Source organism: Saccopteryx leptura, chromosome 10, assembly GCF_036850995.1.
Source record: "Saccopteryx leptura isolate mSacLep1 chromosome 10, mSacLep1_pri_phased_curated, whole genome shotgun sequence".
NCBI lineage: Eukaryota > Metazoa > Chordata > Mammalia > Chiroptera > Emballonuridae > Saccopteryx > Saccopteryx leptura.
This window is the reverse complement of record NC_089512.1, coordinates 78,667,309-78,686,928: the sequence shown is the minus strand read 5'-3', so window position 1 is coordinate 78,686,928 and position 19,620 is coordinate 78,667,309. Positions and strand designations below refer to the sequence as shown.

Sequence of the window (19,620 nt, the reverse complement as noted above, 5' to 3'; positions counted from 1 at the left end):
CAGGTTTTATAGGTTACTCAGCAAACTGTTCAAAGACTGTCCAAGAGGCACTTCTAGCAGTACACCACCCAAGGACTGACTCCCACCTAGACGGGTCCAGACACCATGATCCTGACAACTCCCACTACTGCCAAGGTAGAAGGCATACCCGCCTGGGTCCACCGCAGCCAGCTGAAGCTTGCAGTCCCAGCAGAGACACCTTTGTGGACAGCGAAGACTGACCCTGCCAACCCTTGTAAGCTGACCCTGAGAAGGACAGCATGCCCTGCTTCAGCCACAAACCAGAAGTTAACTGGTCCATGCATAGAGACTTTGGGGAGGGAGGGAAACTAAGGTAAAGGAAAGCCAAGTAAGTCATCTTAAGGTTTGATGCATGTACTGCTATGAGTCATACAAAAAGGGGGTGTAGGTCCCTTGGCTGAGAGAGAAGCTACAAGGTAAATGAAAGTTATGTATGTGCTCATAGCTACCACTATAGAATAATCTGTGAATATTGGTCATGTGTCCAATAGGCTGCTTATGAAAAGGACACCTCCAAAAAGCAATCTTTAAAAGAGGATTACTTAGTACTAACTTAGTCTTTGCTGAAGGTTAAGGTTTTTAGGAATTAAGAGTTCTGATGAATTAGAAAGGAATTGTATGGTTTTGATAATAGAAGGTATAAGGTGTAGAGGTACTTTTGAAAAGGAAAGGAAAAAGTAAGTTGTTATGAAGGCCAGTTATTCCTGGATAAGAAAGTGCATAAAAGTTGAAGGTTTATGTAAGTTGCAGAAGGTTTGTGTAAGTTGCAGAAGGTTTGTGCAAGTTGTAAGAAGTTAGTACAGAGAAGAAAAATGCAAGGCAGAAAGAAATTAGTCCGTAAAGCTTGTAGTACTAAGGGCACACTATCAGCGTGCCAGCACATACTAGGGAGGACCCCTGACCTAATTAGCTTATAGCTACAGCTAAAGTAGAAAATTCTCATGAGCCCCAGCCTTATACCATTCTCCCCACTGATGAAGAATCAAGGATTTGATTTATGCCCAAAAGAGATTGGGGGAATGTTAGATTCAAGGAGTACTGACATGCTGGGGCTGCCAAGAGTGTACAAGGTCCCTGTGATGCTGAGAACAAAGAGTTCAGCAACATCCTGCATTGAGTCAGAGACCCTTATCAGAAGTTTATGTTTGAAATTCTCCACTGAGTAATACCCCCCCTGTAACTGCGCACGACCTCCCTAGCCAATGACTAACAGCCACATCAGCTTCTGTATGATGCTTGCTCATCCTAGACAGCCACCCTATAAAAAGGAGCCATTTTAGAAGCTCGGAGCTGCAGTCCCTGTGCAGGTTTGGGGGGCTGCAGTCCCTGCGCAGGTTTGGGGGGCTGCAGTGTTCCCCTGTGTGGGTTACCTGCAGTCCCTGCGCAGGTTTGGGGGCTGCAGTGCCCCAGTCTCTTCAGAGGTGTGGGTTGCCTGCAGTCCCTGTGCAGTTTGTTGGCTGCGCAGGTTTGGTTGGCTGCAGTGCTCCAGTCTCTTCGGAGGTGTGGGTTACCTGCAGTCCCTGCGCAGGTTTGGGGGCTGCAGTGCCCCAGTCTCTTCGGAGGTGTGGGTTGCCTGCAGTCCCTGCGCAGTTCGTTGGCTGCGCAGGTTTGGTTGGCTGCAGTGCTCCAGTCTCTTCGGAGGCGTGGGTTACCTGCAGTCCCTGCGCAGGTTTGGGGGGGCTGCAGTGCTCCCTTGCATGGGTTGCCTGCAGTCCCTGTGCAGGTCTGCAATAAAACTTATAAAATTTACTTTGTGTCTGCTGTGGCCTGTCTCCTAGGATGTAACAGGGAACAAGCAGGGAACACCGTTTCACTGCAGTCTTCTCATATGGCTACTGGACGGCACAGCAGGTCTGAGTCGCAGAGGTCCTCTTGGTTTGGGGAAGATGGAGTAAAAACTCAAATGGGGGGAAACTGGGCAAGAAACAACGATGACTAATGACTTAGCAGAGAGTTTAAATCTTTCCTTTTTTGTGTGTTTGTAATATAAGAAAGTGAGCAGAACACAAGGAACTCTCATTTTTTTAGGAGGCCAGTGAGGAGTCACGCATGGTGTTATGGATGAGTTTTGTTGTACCCCTATTCTTGCCAAGAAGTCTTACATTGAAGCCCTAAACCTATTTGGTGGTAAGGTCTTTAAAGAGATATGATTAGATTAAAATGAGGCCATTCTGATGGGCCCTAATCCAAACACTGGTATCCTTACCAAGAGTAGACTGAGGCACAGACGTACAGAGGGAGGACCATGTGAGGACAGGGTGGACGCAGCCATCGACAAGCCAAGGAGAGGCCGCAGAGGAAGCCTGGGATCACCTTGACCTTGGACAACTAACCTCCAGAAATATGAGAAAATAAATTTTATTGTTTAAGCCATCTGGTCTGTGGTTTTACTAACATTTAATGTGTTTTCATAGTGAGTCCAAAAATGAAATCGATTTATAGTCTTCTATTTTGTGGTGTTTTTGTTAGACTTTGTTATCTATGTCATGGTTGTTCCATAAAAACACATCAGCAGTTTCCCTTCTTTGTTTGTACTCTGGATAATTTTATTTATTTTTATAATCCTTTGAGAGGGTAGTATATGTACATACTATCAAATCAAAAAGTATAAAAAAGGCATACATTTAAAAGTATCTGCCTTCTACCTTTCTTCCAGCTACCTAGTTTCTTCCCCAGAGGCAATGACTGTTATCTGTTGCTTTTATATTCCTTCACAAATATTACCCAGGTGCACACAGCATGTGCACACAAGCATACGCACACACACTCATGCACGCACGCACACCTGCACACACACTGAATCAAATGATGCTATTGCAGACACAGGGCTCTGCATCTTGCCTTCCCTCGTAAACATTTGGGAGATTGATCCGTACCTTACACAGGACCTCTACATTCTCTCTAACAACGGCATGGTATTCTATTTGGCAGAGATAAAATTAATCTTACCAGTTCTCATTTTAAATAGCATTACCTGTTCCTTAAAAGTTTAAATTAGTTTCCTTCTGAAAGTATAAAGACCAGGGCCTTTTTCAGATCTTTGATTATTTCCTCAGATTTTTTTCAAGATTATTAAAGTTTTGTTCATTCTTCTTGGGTAAGACTGGGTAACTTGTTTACCTATGAAAAATTCATCCCATCAAAATTTTTGAAGTGATATGCCAAATAGTTTTCAAAGGTTCCCCTTTGATTCCTTTCATTTCTTCCTTAGCCACGGTTCCTTTCTCCCTTTCATTTTCTTTTTTCTTTTTTGTATTTTTCTGAAGTGAAGTGGAGAGGCAGAGAGACAGACTCCTGCATGTGCCCAGCCGGGATCCACCCGGCATGCCCACTAGGAGGTGATGCTCTGCCCATCTAGGGCATTGCTCTGTTGCAACCAGAGCCATTCTAGCACCTGAGGCAGAGGCCAAGGAGCCATCCTCAGTGCCCGGGCCATCTTTGCTCCAATGGAGCCTTGGCTGCGGGAGGGGAAGAGAGAGACAGAGAGGAAGGAGAGGGGAAGGGTGGAGAAGCAGATGGGCGCTTCTCCTGTGTGCCCTGGCCGGGAATCAAACCCGGAACTTCCACTTGCCAGGCCTTCATTCTAAAATTGAGCCAACCGGCCAGTGCTCTTCCTTTTCATTTTTAACATTGTGGTTTTGTGTGCCCTGCCTGTTCTGGGACTAGGCTAGTGAGTGGATTATTACATTGTCTAGCATTGTTTCAGCATTGTTTCCAAGGAAGCAGCACTTGGGTTAATTCATGATATTTACTGGCCTTGTTTTTATTATTTATTTATTTTTTAAATTTTTTATAAGCAAGCAAGAGAGAGAGAGAGAGAGAGAAGCACATACAGGGACAGACAGACAGGAAGGGAGAGAGATAAAAAGCATCAATTCTTTGTTGCAGCATCTTAATTTTTCATTGATTGCTTTCTCATATGTGCCTTGATCAGGGGGCTCCAGCAGAGTAAGTGACCCCTTGCTCAAGCCACCGACCTTTGGGCTCAAGCCAGTGACCATGGGGTCATGTCTAGGATCCCATGCTCAAGCCAGCAACCCTGCACTCAAGCTGTGAGCTGGTTGGTGCTCAAGCCCACTGAGCCCACGCTCAAGCTGGCGACCTTGAGGTTTCGAACCTGGGTCCGCAGCATTCCAGGCCAACACTCTAATCACTGCAACACTGCCCGGTCAGGCTGGATTTGTTTTTAAATAAGAAAACCTAATTTTTGACTTCATCATTATTATAAGGTTCTTTCTGCATTCCTTCTACTTATTTTGCAATTCTTTTCTTAAGTCAGATGTTCATCATATCTGAAAACTTAATCCGCCAATGTGATGATATTTGGAGGTGGGCACTGTGGAAGGTGACTGCCTCATGAGAGTGGAGCCTCCTGAGTGAGATTAGTTTAAGAGACTCCTCTGGAGAGCTCCCTCACCCTTTTCTCCAAATGAGGACCATGCAAGATCACCTCTACGAGCAAGGAAGTGGGCCGTCACCAGACACCGAATCTGTCGGCATGCTTATCTCAGCCTCCAGAATGGTGAGAAATAAATGTCTGTGTTTTATGCCACTCAGACTATAGTATCTTGTTATTCAGGCCGAGTGGACTAAGACAGTTTAGTTTTGTTCTTCTTTTATTATTCAATGTTTAAGCCTATCCCTTTTCTTCTAAGCACAGCTTTGGCTGTAGCCTATAAGTTTACGTGTTATATTTTCATTATCAATGACATCTAAATCTTTTTCAAGTTGAATTTTGAATGTTTCTTTAAGACTTGCTTAACAAAAGCATTTTAAAATGTCCAGATTGTAGATCTGATAATAAATTTCTAGTTCATTGCATTGTAACCAGGTGATGAGGACTTTACTACTTCAATCTTGAAATTTCCTGCAGATTCTTTGTAGCCTGTTAAGGACATGTATTACAAATTTTCCAAAGGCCCATAAAAAAAAAAAAAAATATATATATATATATATATATATATATATATATATATATATATATTCTCTATATCAGGGTCTAAATTTATATATTATCTAGTTTATATATCAATTATTTTGTTCAGATTATTTTTACCTACTTGATTTTTCATAGATTCAAAGGTTGAAACCCATTAGTATGTTTCTCCTTGCATTTCTGTAGTTCGCATACAGTCTATTCATTACTCTGTCATTTTCTAAATTCTGAATCCATGTATTAGAGAGGACTGTGTATCACAAACACACCTGGACCAGTTACTCAGGACTTGCTGTATAGCTTCTGTACAACACAACCAGTAATTTTTATTCTTGTGGTTAATGTCATCCATGCTCTGGACAAATGTTCCACTTTTCCTGCTCAATGTCACTGAAGAAAAGGTGGCCAAGTCTGAATGTCAGGAAGGATTGTGGGTTGTGGGCTGTGCAACTGCAACACTGCAGACAACAGAGATGCACATAGCTCTGTGATGTGGGCAGTGCGAGGGCTTAAGTGAGAGATAGACAAATTAATCTGTCAGCTCCTTCCTCTCAAACAGCATGAGTGCAACACATTCTTGCATAAGAACTCAGTTCCCAGCATGCTGTGTGTCTATTTCCTTTCATCAGATTCTTTTGGTGCCATTTCCTAATTTCAGAAATCGCACGATCCCAGCAGCATCCACAACTGTAACACAATGGCTTAGGCACTTTTTGCGATATTAAATAATGCACGCTCTCCTAAATTCTGAATACATGTAGCTCACAACATAACTTGTATAAAATCAGATATCAATTCTCTACACTAGCAAATAGAAGGGCATTGAACACAAAACTGGTAATCATTTATCTTCATTAATATACTTAATAAGATTTCATTAAAATGTCAAAAAATGAAAAAAATTAAATCCAGCATTTTAATTGACTTAAAAATTTTATATTGGTTAATATATTCTGCATTTTGCTTTTTAACTCCAATAAATACCTCTGAGCTGTTATAAAAATAAAACTTTTATCAAAACATTCAAAAAATAATTTAAAGCTTCCCCATTTTTATAATTAATTTAAATGCTTAATAAAAATATATTCAAATTTTAAACACTGTGAATACAAATGCAGTTTAGTTCTTAATTTTTTAGATCAGGAGTGAGCAAACTTTTTCTGTAAAGGACCAGATAGTAAACATTTTGAGCTGTTGCAACTGCTTACTTCTACCCTTATAGGACAAAAGGAACAACAGGTAATGTGTGAAGAAGTGTGTGTTGCTAGGTTTGACCCCAAAGCCTTAGATCATCACTGTCTATAGAAACAAACTATGTTTACAATAAGTTGATAATAACATTGTAATTATTTTACCAAATGAAGATTCATTATTAGACAGATGGTATGTGGCCTCCCTTTGTACCCCTGCCTGGGCCCCACAAACCTCACTGTAGACCCATGTACATCAGTGATCAAGAGATTAAGTCCCTGCTGTCTTGAATTACATTCTAGTGAATTCTACTTCACATCCATTCATTGGCTCTACTCTAGACCAATGATCACCATTTTTCACATGAACCATTGCAAAAGCCTTTTTATTGCCCTTTCCATATCTATTCTTGTTCCTCCCTCAAACCTATGTTCCACACAACAGAGTAATATTTTAAATACATAAATTGGAAACTATTGCTTCTGCCCTTAAAGCCCTTCAATTGCTTTCCATTCCATTTCACTTCATTTCCACTATACCACATTAATAGTATTTGATGAATTCAAAGATCCTGCTCATTTCTACCTATCTTGTGCATTCCCTTCTAATCCTGCCCTGTGTAGGCCAGTGGCCTCTATATGTACTGTTAACACATGGAGGTATATCTCACCTCAGAACCTTTGCCTATGCCATCCGTCAATCTGGCTGACTCACTCATTCCTCCTTGCCCCATACCCTTTGCAAGGTGACTTCTTTCCATTCTTTAGAGCTTTGCTCAAACAACAGCTTCTCAGAGAAGACTTTCTGGTCTACCTGATCTAAGATACAGGGGTGAGAAATAGTTGGTTTATAGATGTAATACAGATAAATAACACAATAATTAATAAATAGTAATAATACAATAAACTTTTGCCAATGCACAACTGTAAACCTACTTCTGCCAACCCCTGTATGTGACCCTTGCTATTGTATGTCATTGCACCCTCTTCATTTCCTTCAGAGCCTTAGAAAACATGTCATTATATGTGTGTATGTGTTTACTTGTATATTTACTGTACAACAAGTTCTTTGACAGCAGGGACAACTTCTATTTTGCTTATCTCTTCCAGTGCCCACCATAATGCCTGGAAGTGGTAGTTACTGAAAAGATTCTTGTATAACAAATGAATGAAAGCACATTCTGGTCATATCCAACCCCTTCAACATGAGCCTATATCCCTTAGGGATGGCAATGTCAGGGTCCCTTGAACTAATGATTTTCAGTTGCTCTCAGAGCCATTATTTCTGCTGTCTCTCCAAGCTGTATTAACCTTCTACCCTCTCCCTGCCTTCCAAACATTCCTTTCACAAATTTAAGTACATGTTCTCCACCAAGTCTTTGACACTTTCTTTAGCCCCACATAATAGATCCTACAACTTCTATAGTTACTCTCTAAATCACTCAGGTTTGTATAATCTTGTGGTGCTTAATTCTTTCTAAATGTCCTTAATAGGGCACTTAACAGGAGCCATATACACTTATTCCCAAGGGGGGCAATGTAGAGTGAAACCTCCGAACATATTGACTGTTCATAGGCTGGGTTCCCTTCCCCACTCCAGCACCTTGCCTGGGAAGTAGTGCCTAAGACAAGGCTTACAAGCAAGTATTTTATTTGGGGAAAGTACTCTATATAATGGGTTTAAGGAATGAGAGAGAGAGAGAGAGAGAAACAGGGAAGAAGGATGTCTTAAATCACACTCCCTAGAAGTATGATTTAAATCACCCTCTACCCTAGAAGTAGAGGCTGAGTTGTGTATTCTTGTGTAAGTATTTGATTGAAGGAGGGCTCCCAAGAGAGAGCTGTAAAGAAATAAGGAAGGAGACTGGCCCAGAGAAGAAACCAATAAATTTCTTTATGGTGAGAGGAGAGGAGATAGTGTGACAGACTCCCGCATATGCCCTGACCAGGATCCACCAGGCAACCCTATCAGGGGACAATGCTCTAGCACCAAACTATTTTTAGTGCCTGAGGCTGATGCACTCCAATGGAGCTATTCTCAGTGCCCAGGGCTATGCTTGAACCAATGGAGCCACTGGCTGCAGGAGAAGAAGATGGGCAGAGGGAAGTAGATGGTCACTTCTTCTGTGTGCCCTGACCAGGAATCGAACCTGGGACGATCATAGGCTTGCCTGATGCTCTATCCATTGAGCAACCAACCAGGACCAGAAACCAATCAGATTTTTGGCTTCACCTGAAGTCTAGCCTCAACCCAATCCCACAAGGAGTTTTGAAATATGAATGGCACCACAGAGCCCTCCCACCTTGACAGTTTCAGTTAATTGTTGACTATGGATGTCCTTGGTCAAGAGCACGGGAATCTTTCAGTTATTTCTGGGGAAGGTGGCTCCCCTCAGTGGAGGATAATTCTCTTTAGAAGCATTCTCTGGAGGACCTTAGTAACCAACACTCAAAACAGCTGGGGCATGGGTGTGCTGACCCAGTAAACTGGATCTTGGTAGGGCATCAATAGCATCCTCTGTGAAGGGAAATCCAGGATAAGGACCCTCAAGCTGACCACCACTGTGGTCAGCTGGGGCTTGGTCATGCTGGAACTCCCTGAGAAACCTTACATGCTGCAGATGTGCATGTAGAATGTGCTTCAGAATGGTTTGAACAAGACATGGAGAAGGAGCGCTTTCATTCCCCAGTTCCCATCCCCCACTGGGCAGGGGCTGCTCCACGGCTTATGACTCTCTTGTATTGTCAGGCTGCTAGGCCCTCACCCGGGTACCAGAGAAGCTCTAGGGCAGTGGTCCCCAACCCCTGGGCCGCGGACCAGTACTGGTCCGTGGGGCATTTGGTACCGGTTCGCAGAGAAAGAATAAATAACTTACATTATTTCCATTTTATTTATATTTAAGTCTGAATGATGTTTTATTTTAAAAAAAATGACGAGATTTTTCTCTGTTACATCAGTCTAAGACTCACTCTTGACACTTGTCTTGGTCACATGATACATTTATCCGTCCCACCCTAAAGGCCAGTCCGTGAAAATATTTTCTGACATTAAACTGGTCCATGGCCCAAAAAAGGTTGGGGACCACTGCTCTAGGGTACGAAATGGTGATGCCCAATATAGCTTAGCAAAAGGCTTTGGGTCCCACTTTCCCTAGACTGGTTCCACAGCACTGTCCCAAGTTAAACGGTGAGACAAGAGAATATGAGGTGTGTCACAAGAGGTGTCCAATCCATTAATTAGTTTTCCTAAATCTTTGGGGAATAGGGCTAATCTGTTTTACTCTTATATAAATGCCCCACCAGGAATTTTCACAAGTATAGCTGACCTTTCCACTGCTCATCTTACATGTTTTGGACCATTTGCCCAATATGCATTTTCAGTTATGCAGAACATGGGGCCATACAAATTAATATTGGATAAATGTAAAATGATAAGTGACTTATCAATCTCATGGCAGTATCTGGCTCTCTGTATTTTTCTTAGGGTCACTGGCATTGATAGAATTATTTTATTCTTTGGTGATAATTATATTTGGAATGTTTCATTAAATAATTGAGATATTGTCTATAATAAGAGTAAAGATGAACTCTAATAGGCTCTATATACTAATGATGTTTGTAAAATGTGCATATTGCAAAGTGGTCCCTTAACATCATTTTAATGGCAAACAGGGATTCTTTCCCCCAACAAATTACGCAAGAATGATAGATTCCCACATTGAAACAAATCTGCAAGAGAGCACATTTCCTTCAGTTCACACAGGCACTAAGTATTTTTCATGAGGATCCGAAATGTATCCTATCCAACATTCTTGTTTAACAGAGCCCAGCAAGGACACAAATGCACATGTTATTACTGTCATCATGAAAGAATTTCTGCCAACAAGTGACAGTCAGCTTACTATCATTCAATCATGTTGCTACTAGAAATAATTTTGTGGTAACTGGCATATTTTAGACAAGAGAAGATGGCAAATGGCTGCCGGAATCACTAATGATTTGTGCTGACTTTCCTGGTAAAAATGACAATATTAGTTTACCAGATGCTTGATCAAGCCATGGGCCATTAACGGGAGGGTGTTCTCAGAATGTTTTCAGAACAAATTCCAGCTGGTTATTCTCAGTTCGCAGTCATAATGACATGCGCCCCACATCAGCTCCACCATGGTGCTGTCAGCTACAGCACAAATTAAGGGCTCCACGGGCTCATTATCATCGCTTATTCTTAAAAGCAACACATTGTCCTGCCGAGACCCCAAATATTAAATGAGCATGAAAGAAAGTGCAGAACACATTGCCTTATAAACCATTTGCAGTACTTAAGTGTTCAAAACATCCCTCATTGTCAGTCCTGGCTGGGTAGCTCAGCAGAGCACTGTCCTGATATGGTGGGACTGCGGGTTTGATCTCCAGTTAGGGCATTGACTTTTCTTCCTTCCTTCCTCTCTCTAAAATCACTCAATTAAAAAAATGTTTTTAATGTCCTTTATTGTCAATTTTTCCTTAAAGTTTACACTCCTCCCCCCCCAAAAAATATTCTTCTCCTATAAAGAAAATTTTCAGGTCAGTCTCTCAGGAACAGGAAGTCAGATTATTAATAAACTTAAATGCTGCATTCACAAGAACAGAGGCACCAGTGTCAAATAAGCGGGTTAAAAAAATCTACTCGGGGAAATGTAATGTACACTACACTAGCAACCAGGGTCACTCATACTCCCCAGCAATCTGCTGCACAAATACATTCCTATGAAAAGAAAGCTTCCATGTTTCCTTAACCTTCAGAACAAATGTAAAGCTTAAAATTGCCTATGTATGAGGCTCCTCTCCCCAATACTGAGCAATCCTGTTTGAAGACAATGGGATGTTTGCAAAACAAAACAGAAATAAATAAAGAAAAGACCCGACAGTTTCTGCTTTCACTGATTTTCAGTTGATTGCACTGCTGTTGCCAATTCTCCTGATCAGATTATTCACCCTGAAAGTATAAGAAAACAAATCGGCCAGTAGCACTTACTGGGCCAAGTGCTGAGTTTCAAGAATCAAAATCTTGATCAGCGGGAAAGCTCTTAATGTGAAAGAGCAGCAGGTGAAGGTGACCACATTCTATTTCCAGAGGTTGTGTGTGCAACAGGGCGCCTGCAATGACCGCCCACGTGTACAGTAGCTGTTCATTAGTGCGTTGGTAGCCAGCCGCTGCCAAAAACAGGATGGCATTCTTCCATCATGATTAGGGGTTTTGTGAGCATTTGGTGGTGGGGGACGTTTTCTCACTGAAGATTCTTCCGCCCTATTCACGCTCATTCAGCTTTTTCTAGGGGAAGTGAAAACTGCAGTGATAATCCCTTAAATAAGACTTGAAAGAGTATGAAAGGTGCACTGTCTAAGCAATTGGATGAGGAAGCCTTTTGTGTGGAAAGTCACTGAATGGGTGGCTGAGCACAGCATGAGTGGGGAAAGAGGGGCGGACCCTGCTTTCTACAGCGGTGAGAGGTGCAGGAATATCATGGCCTTTCAATTCCCTTTCATCATCGGATGACTGTGTTGTCCTTGCCCCTTGTTTCACCTTGTCCCTCAGTGCCAACCAGCAACTCACTGCCATTTCGCTCTCAAAGGGGTAGGGGCAAGCAAAGAGATTTTTGGTAGGGACCCAGTTTCTTGCTGAATGCCAACTCAGCCAGCTGGCATGGAACAGGCCAGGCCTTCTTCAGAGGAGGTTAGCAAAACCCAAATTAGCATGCTCCATTTTTAAAACTTGCTTTTATTTAAAGACTAATTCATGACAAACAGTGGCTCCCCCACTGAGGTCTGGCGCCCTGGGGGCTGGCACACAACCAAACACATGCAACTAACTGCCACCCTGGGATGACATGCAACGAACAAACTCCATTTTGAAGCAGTAGATTCACTAAGAATGTAACCCCAGAAGGCAGCGGCCTCAGAAAAGCTCCTTTCATAACCATCCTAGCCTAACCATGGCAGCAAAGCGCCTGAAAAACACTTTTGTCTCCCTGTACCGACGATTTATCTCCACGAATGTCTGCAAACATGGCTAACTTAGAGGAAAGTGGCCAAGTGCATTGCCATCATCCTCATGGTTATTGGAGGCAGGGGCTCTGCCCTTCTCTTTGCTCAAGGAAATACAAGTTGCCCACTATCTCAAAGCTCTGCTCCTTCTCCCATCTGCAAATCTACTGACAACCAGTACCTGCCCTCAGACTTTGGTTTAGATACTCAGACCTCCTTTATGTAAGCAAGGGCCTTGAAGCCAGGATACTTAGGTTCAAATCCCAGCTACACCATTTACTAGAAGTTGGTATGTAATTTAACCTATCTATGCCTCAGTCTCCCTGTCTATAAATTGGAATAATATTAGCACCTGCCTTGTAGGGAAATGATGAGTATGGTGTTAACTAATGATTTACATAATATAGTGCCTAAGTATCATTACTCCTTTATTAAAGAAGCTCTTTGAGTCTGAAATAGCTCAGCCTTATAAAAAAAAATTTCCCTTTGCATCCACTATGTTTCAGTAAAAGTGTATAACTCCCCATAAACTTCCCAGGGTCTTCATCATTAAGCCTTTGCTCACTATTCCTTCCCCACTGCCCACCCTGTGTGACCAAATCCCATCCTTAACTGCCAACTCTGCAGGAATCTTCCAGCCACTCTAGTGACAATGATCCCTTCACTCTTGGCACAATGTTGGCACATCTGCAAACAAATGACAGGATTTTATGTGCCTGTTTTATTATTCTTATAGACTGACAGCGCTTTCTGAGCATAACCTGTGAATAACCGGCACACAGTAGGCATGCAACGACCACTTGTTGAATAGGTATTTGATTGAGTGAAAAACTTGCTCTGCATAAATGAGTAGCTTCATACTATGCTTATGCTGGACACTACTTAATGATATGAGCATAAGAATAATTTCTTAAGGACAGTCTTAATTTCTTTGGCTCAAATGAACAGTTCAATTTAGCTTGCCATTGACTTAAGCTCACAAATCAAAGCCATCAGAGGCACTTGTCAGTAACTGTGTATGTCTTCTAGAGCTGCCATTACAAAATCTTACAGGCTGGATGGCTTAAACCACAAAGCTGTATTCTCAACAGTGCTGGAGGGTGAAAGTCAAGATCAAGGTCTCAGCAGATTTGGTTTCTCCTGAGCTCCCTCTCCCTGGTTTACAGAGGATTCCACTTGGTCTTTTCTCTGTATACAGACATACTAGGTGTCTTTTTCTCTTTTTACAAGGACACCAGTCATATTGAATTAGGGTTCCACCATTCTGACCTCATTCAACCTTAATTACCCCTTTAAAGGCCCTATCTCTAGTCTCATTGTGGATTATGCTTCAATGTATGAATTTTGGAGGGACAATATTTAGTCCATAACAAACATAAATATTCTGAAAGTGACCTAACTCCACAGAAGATGGGGTGATAGGAGGCATACATGATCCTCTGCTCCTTGAGGTGAGTCCTGGTGTTCAGCCCCTGATTGTATTAGCAAAACATTCAGCCAGTGGAAGTAGATCTAGCATCATATACACAATGGTTTTATTTAGATGGCAAGCCCACCTGTCTTCAGAATCTGTGAGATTCAGTGAGGGGCACAGCCACGCCTCCCTTACAGGAAGAAGGACATCGGCATCCCTGGCAGCAGCCACAATAAGACTGGCTTCTGTTAAAGCCACAACATCTCAAGAACAAGTGGAAATTTCTAGCTAAACCCCTTTGCACTTCTTAGGATGAGGCTCACTTCAGTTCTTCTGAGACAATTTATCTGAATCCTGTTTTTCTGAATATAGATCCCGAGCTTGATGAAAGCTTGAAAATCAGGACCAGATTCTCAAGCCAGCATTTTTCTTTTTCTCCATTCTCTAATTCTAACTGCTGTTAACAGAACATACCATTTGCACTAGACAGCTTGACTTTGTCACACTGCTTCAAAGCAGTAATCCCTAATTAGGTAGGTCCCTCACTTTAGGCCCCAAACTGATGGCTCCATGGGATGTGTTCACACCCTGCTCTTAAAACACTTAATTTTCTTTACCTGGTAGGATAATGGCTTGCAGGCATATATGTCTCTCTTGCCAGATTTTTTAACTACTTATGGTTAGGATTGTATTGGATCCATTGTTTTATCTGAACCAGTGTCTAACATGATGTGGAACACAGCAGAGTCACACTAGGAGTTTCCTGTCACATAGACTTTGTTAGAATCATAGTAGCAGTGCTAAGTATCAGAGGCAACACATCACAAAGTCATTCAGCTCTATCAGGGGTGAGGTCAACACCTCAGAGAGATCAAATATCTTCCTTCAATTTTAATCCAAAGCTTCTAGCCGATTGACCTAGAAACATCCCACACCTCCATCATGACTTACCAATTTGTCTGAAATAATAAAGAGGAGAACGAGAGGCTGTTAGCGCCACTTCCATTCTCCAGTCAATCATCATTCTAAATTATTAATCAGTTGAAGTATTACCAAGAAATGTTCAGGCGTCTCACCAGATATATAAAGTAGTCATTTTCAAGTGAAAAGTTAGCCATTTTATTCATCTAGAATTCTTATTATTTATATGAAAGGAAAAGTTGATTTGGGAGGCATTTTTATGCCTTTTAATGCTGGGAGTGGTGAGAGAAGTCTAAATACTTGAATGTATTTTACCCCGTCACTCATTTATTTATAACTTGGGTGTTATATAATACTACATTTTAAAAAGATGTCCTAAACTATTTCCTGACCAGTTAAACATTTCTAACATTGTTCTGAATAGCATGATACTCCTGCCTGATCATTTCTGGCAAGGACAAAGTGATCAATTGTCATCTTTTTTCCCCATGATTGATTTTGTGAGTAGCCATAACACAGGCTTCTGTAGAGATTACACTGTAGGGGAGGAGACAGTCAAAAAAAAAAAAAGTAAACCAACAATAAAGTTATGGTAAATTTTACATAAGAAACAAATGAAGGGGCTAAGAAAAAGAGAGGATATATCTTAAATAAGATGCTAGTAGCAGGAATCATAATCTACAGATCAGAAGAATCCTGAAACTGGGGACCTTATATGCAATCACATCCAAAGGATGAACAGGGCAAGGAGAATTCAAAAAAGACATATTTAGTTATTAACTGACCTCAGAGACTCTGAATTTCCAATGACAGCTACTTCTCTGTCTTTTATTCTAGTCGTGTGTTTTTTCACTACTATTATTGCAATTTCTTAGGGGTAATTTTCTGAGTAAGAAGCATGGTGTGTAATTTGCCTTGTCAGTCTCATTTGATGCTCATTAAAGTTCCAACTTTTATGTAAGTGATGTACTTTTAAAGGTAGTGAGATATGTAGCTAAAAATATTAATTTTTCTTCAATCCTTTTGGCTGTATGTGTGTGTGTGTGTGTGTGTGTGTGTGTGTGTGTTTTTAGAGGAGGGATGGTGAGCAATAATGCTAGTTTAGCTTCAACTGCATCTTTAGAAGATCGCTTAGGCATATTTTGGCAGCTTTGTCAATTAGCATGGAGCCCAGGACAACTATAATAGATATCTTTAGTTTTGAAGTATGTACTTTGGGGTATACATATATATGCCTTCCTAAACCCTAAGCACATTTTTTTTTCTTTTTTAAAATCCTTAAAAGGACAGAGGATGATTTGACTTTGGGTGATAGGTATACAGCATAACTGATTATCCAAATGTGGAGATATTTACTCAAATTCTATGTACTCTAGTTGACCAATGTCACCCTATTAAATTGAATTGTCTAAATAAAAAAATATTTTTTTTTAAACTTTACTTATGATTTTAGAGAAAGAGAGGAAGGGTGATAGAGAAATAGAGAGAGAAACATGACTTGTTGTTCCACTTATATATGCATTCACTGGTTGCTTCTTATACGTGCCCCGACCAGGGATCAAACCCACAACCTTGGCGTATTAGAATGACACTCTAGCCAACTCAGCTAGTTAGCCAGGAGTAAGCACATTATCTTTGGGAGACTTAACCCGATGTTATATGATATATTATACTAAACAACTGTCAGATGTGAAATCTTAGAAAATATTTTTGTACTTTTACATTTGATATTATTTGTTTACATATAATTTGATTTAATTTTTAAACTGGTTAAAATTTCTCAGCACTCACATGTATTTTCAGAAATTCTTAAGTAAGAAAAGCTAACTCATAAAATGTCTCTAAATGTAGACCTTTTATAATTTAGTAGTTAATAATAAAATGTTCATTTTATTGGCATTTCATTAAATATTAGTTCTGATTCCGTAATTTCTCCATACATTAAAACCAAAATAATTTTTCCTGCTCTTTTGGTTCTCAATATCTTTTCAAAGACCTTGAAAACACAATGGCCCTAGTTGTTATGCCCGGGTATCCAAAGATTAAAGCAGCTACTGAATTTGTGACCCATTCGTGAGTCTCATGACACTCAGCAGGGGGTTCCCAAAGGAAAGCTGATGCATGATTCCCTTTAGTCCAAATGATTGTATCAAAATTTCTACTATTAAAAATACATAAGCCTGCCCTGATTCTACTGTGATGTGTGCACTCTCTCTGGAGGTGCACACAACTTCACTCATAAAGGTCACCATACTTTTCTAGCCAATAATCAACCCTTAGTGCATGAGACTCACTAGGGCTCTTGTTTAACATGGAGATTCCTGGGCTCCTATCTCCAAACAATCTCATTTAATAATCTAAATGGAGCTCAGAAAGCAGAATTTGAATCTTCCAAAACCCTAAAGAGTTTATACCCTTCGGGAAACACTGATTGATGATGACAGCTGCTGAAATAGCTGTCCTTGAAACCTAGACAACCTGGGCCAGTTCAGCCTAGTCTCTCTCGACCCGACTCCCATAGAATCAATGAGTTTAGGAAACAATCACCTCCAAAGATTGATTAATTTGGTCTGGGGTGAAGTTGGGTATTGATATTTTTTAAAGCTACCATATAAACAAATCAAGTAACATAGATAGCCTGAGATATTGACCCACCCACTGAGGTGAGGATAAGGCCTAAATATCTTAAAGCAGGGGTCGGGAACCTTTTTGGCTGAGAGAGCCATGAACGCCACATATTTTAAAATGTAATTCTGTGAGAGCCATACAATGACCCATGTATGTTATGCATTATCCTATAAAAATTTGGTGTTGTCTCTGAGGGCAGCTGTGATTGGCTCCAGCCACCCGCAACCATGAACATGAGCAGTAGGAAATGAATGGATTGTAATACATGAGAATGTTTTATATTTTTAACATTATTATTATTTTTTTTAAAGATTTGTCTGTGAGCCAGATGCAGCCATCAAAAGAGCTACATCTGGCTCGCGAGCCATAGGTTCCTGACCCCTGTCTTAAAGCAAAAACACTACAGCAGAGGGTTAGCAAAACTAAAACCCATCCTGACCGCTTATTCGCAGTTTATTTCACCCCAGCATGCCCAACCAGGCATCCTGGTTACAGCCCAAAATAATGGAGTCCTTCCCTTTGGCTCTCAGCTGCTGGCAGAATGATTTAGTAGCTCTTTTTTAAAAGCAGTTCCATTATAATTACAGTGTTTGATTTATAAAAAAAAAAAATACCAAAAAGATTCAGAAGAAATAGTCTCTTAATCAAAACTGTATAACAAAACAATTTCTAGCTGTAGTTAAAAGTAAACTCCAGAATATTAAAAGTAAGTTCTCTGACCCTTTGATTCAAGACTCTTTCCCATAAGAGCAACACTAGACATTGTTCCAATAAAGCAGTATGACAACCTGAAGAAACTCACAATGTGGGATTTCATGAGCATATACTGTAGGTATGGTAATCAGCAGGCTAAGAGTTTGCTCATGTCAAACTAACGAGAATTTTTTGGGGTCTCTTTTCATTAAATAAGCTTTACAGTTGAGAAACATTCAACTGTATTGGCAAAGATAACACTGGTGGTTCCAGGGTGACCTTACTCTGTCACTCTACAACTCCTCAAGTCTTGACAAAGAACTCACTTTTTAAAAACAAAGCATGAACACAAAATATAGACATGTATAGGTTCTCTGATGCTTCCAGGATTTATAAGGAGGCTCTGGGTCATCACTCCATCAGTGATTTCCGGTCATACAATTTCTAACCAAGGGTGTGCTTATTCTTCACAACTACCTCTCTATAACCAGAAATGATTCTTGCAACGAATGCCAAAACTGCTATAGAAGTGATTTAGTGTACTGGAAAAGCCATGGGCTTTGGTGACAGATAGATAGGGGTTCAAATTTTAACTAAACTTATTATAATGGCCTTGATCAAGTGACATCATTTCTTAGGAATTTTGTTCCCTAATTTATGAAATGTGGAGGATAATAGCAATTTTGTATGGAGAAGTTTGTAAAATGCCTCTCATAGTGCTGACAATATAGGAGTTCTTAAATAAGTTGATCCACAGATGTTCAGAGCATGACATTTTGACGATGTTAATTGCAGTCTGACTTTCCTGAGATTTCTACTGCAAACCTTAGTTGAAATTATGTAAGAAAGGAAGACAAAACGCTAACATTTATGCACCATTGTGGACTCATTTAAACCCACCAAGATTCTGAAAGGTAAGGTTTTATTACTCCATTTTTATAAAATCTGGAAAACGGGAAGAGATCCTTGAGATCATATGAAAAATTTCTGACATGAAACCTCCTGTGTTTTCTTTTGTCTTTGCTCTGTGTGCAAGAAAACTCAGAGCACAGTTGCGTCTTCAACGTGTACAGTGGTACCTTGACACATGAGTTTAATTCATTTCATGGCTGGGCTCATAACTCAATTTGCTCGTGTGTCAAATCAAATTTCCTCATTTAAATTAATGGGAATGCAATTAATCTGTTCTGGCCCACAAAACCCACACAAATTTTTTGTTTTATATGCTTTTCAATAAGAAATGTACTTTATAAATAAAATACATATATATATGTATATACATATATACACACACACATATATATATACACATATATATATATATATACACATAATAAGAGAGAATGTAAAGAAATAAACTGGTTTAGGTTTATTAAGTGTATTTACTTTCAAGGTCAGGCGAAGATGCTGGCGGAGGGGGAGGAGACTGGCAGAGGAGGTTTTCATTTCATGCTCTGTCACTTAACATAACTCTCTGCATACTTAACGCTATATTTAATTACAAACTTTAACTTACACATTACGTCTGATATGTAATATTATCACTAAACTTAACTGCTATTTGTTTACTTTGTTTAATCATCATTTTCTTCACTGACTTTTGGCTTTTTCACCACACTTTCCTCGCTTTCACTTAGAGGCCATTTCAACAAAAACCTTTCTGTGGAAGTTTGTTTCTTCCTCCCTTTCAGAACATTCGGCAGGCCACCTAGTGGAGGGTGGTGGAAGCTCGTGATTCGAATATCTGCTCATGACTTAAAGCAAAAAATCCCACAACTGACTGCTCATCTCTC

At 40.4% G+C, this 19,620-nt stretch overlaps 1 protein-coding gene across 1 annotated transcript in view; it reads right to left on the bottom strand.

Moving 5' to 3' along the window:
* FHIT (fragile histidine triad diadenosine triphosphatase) overlaps positions 1-19,620 on the bottom strand; it is a 1,908,162-nt gene that overhangs the window by 1,309,875 nt on the left and 578,667 nt on the right. The gene's annotated exons all lie outside the window — the stretch shown is intronic.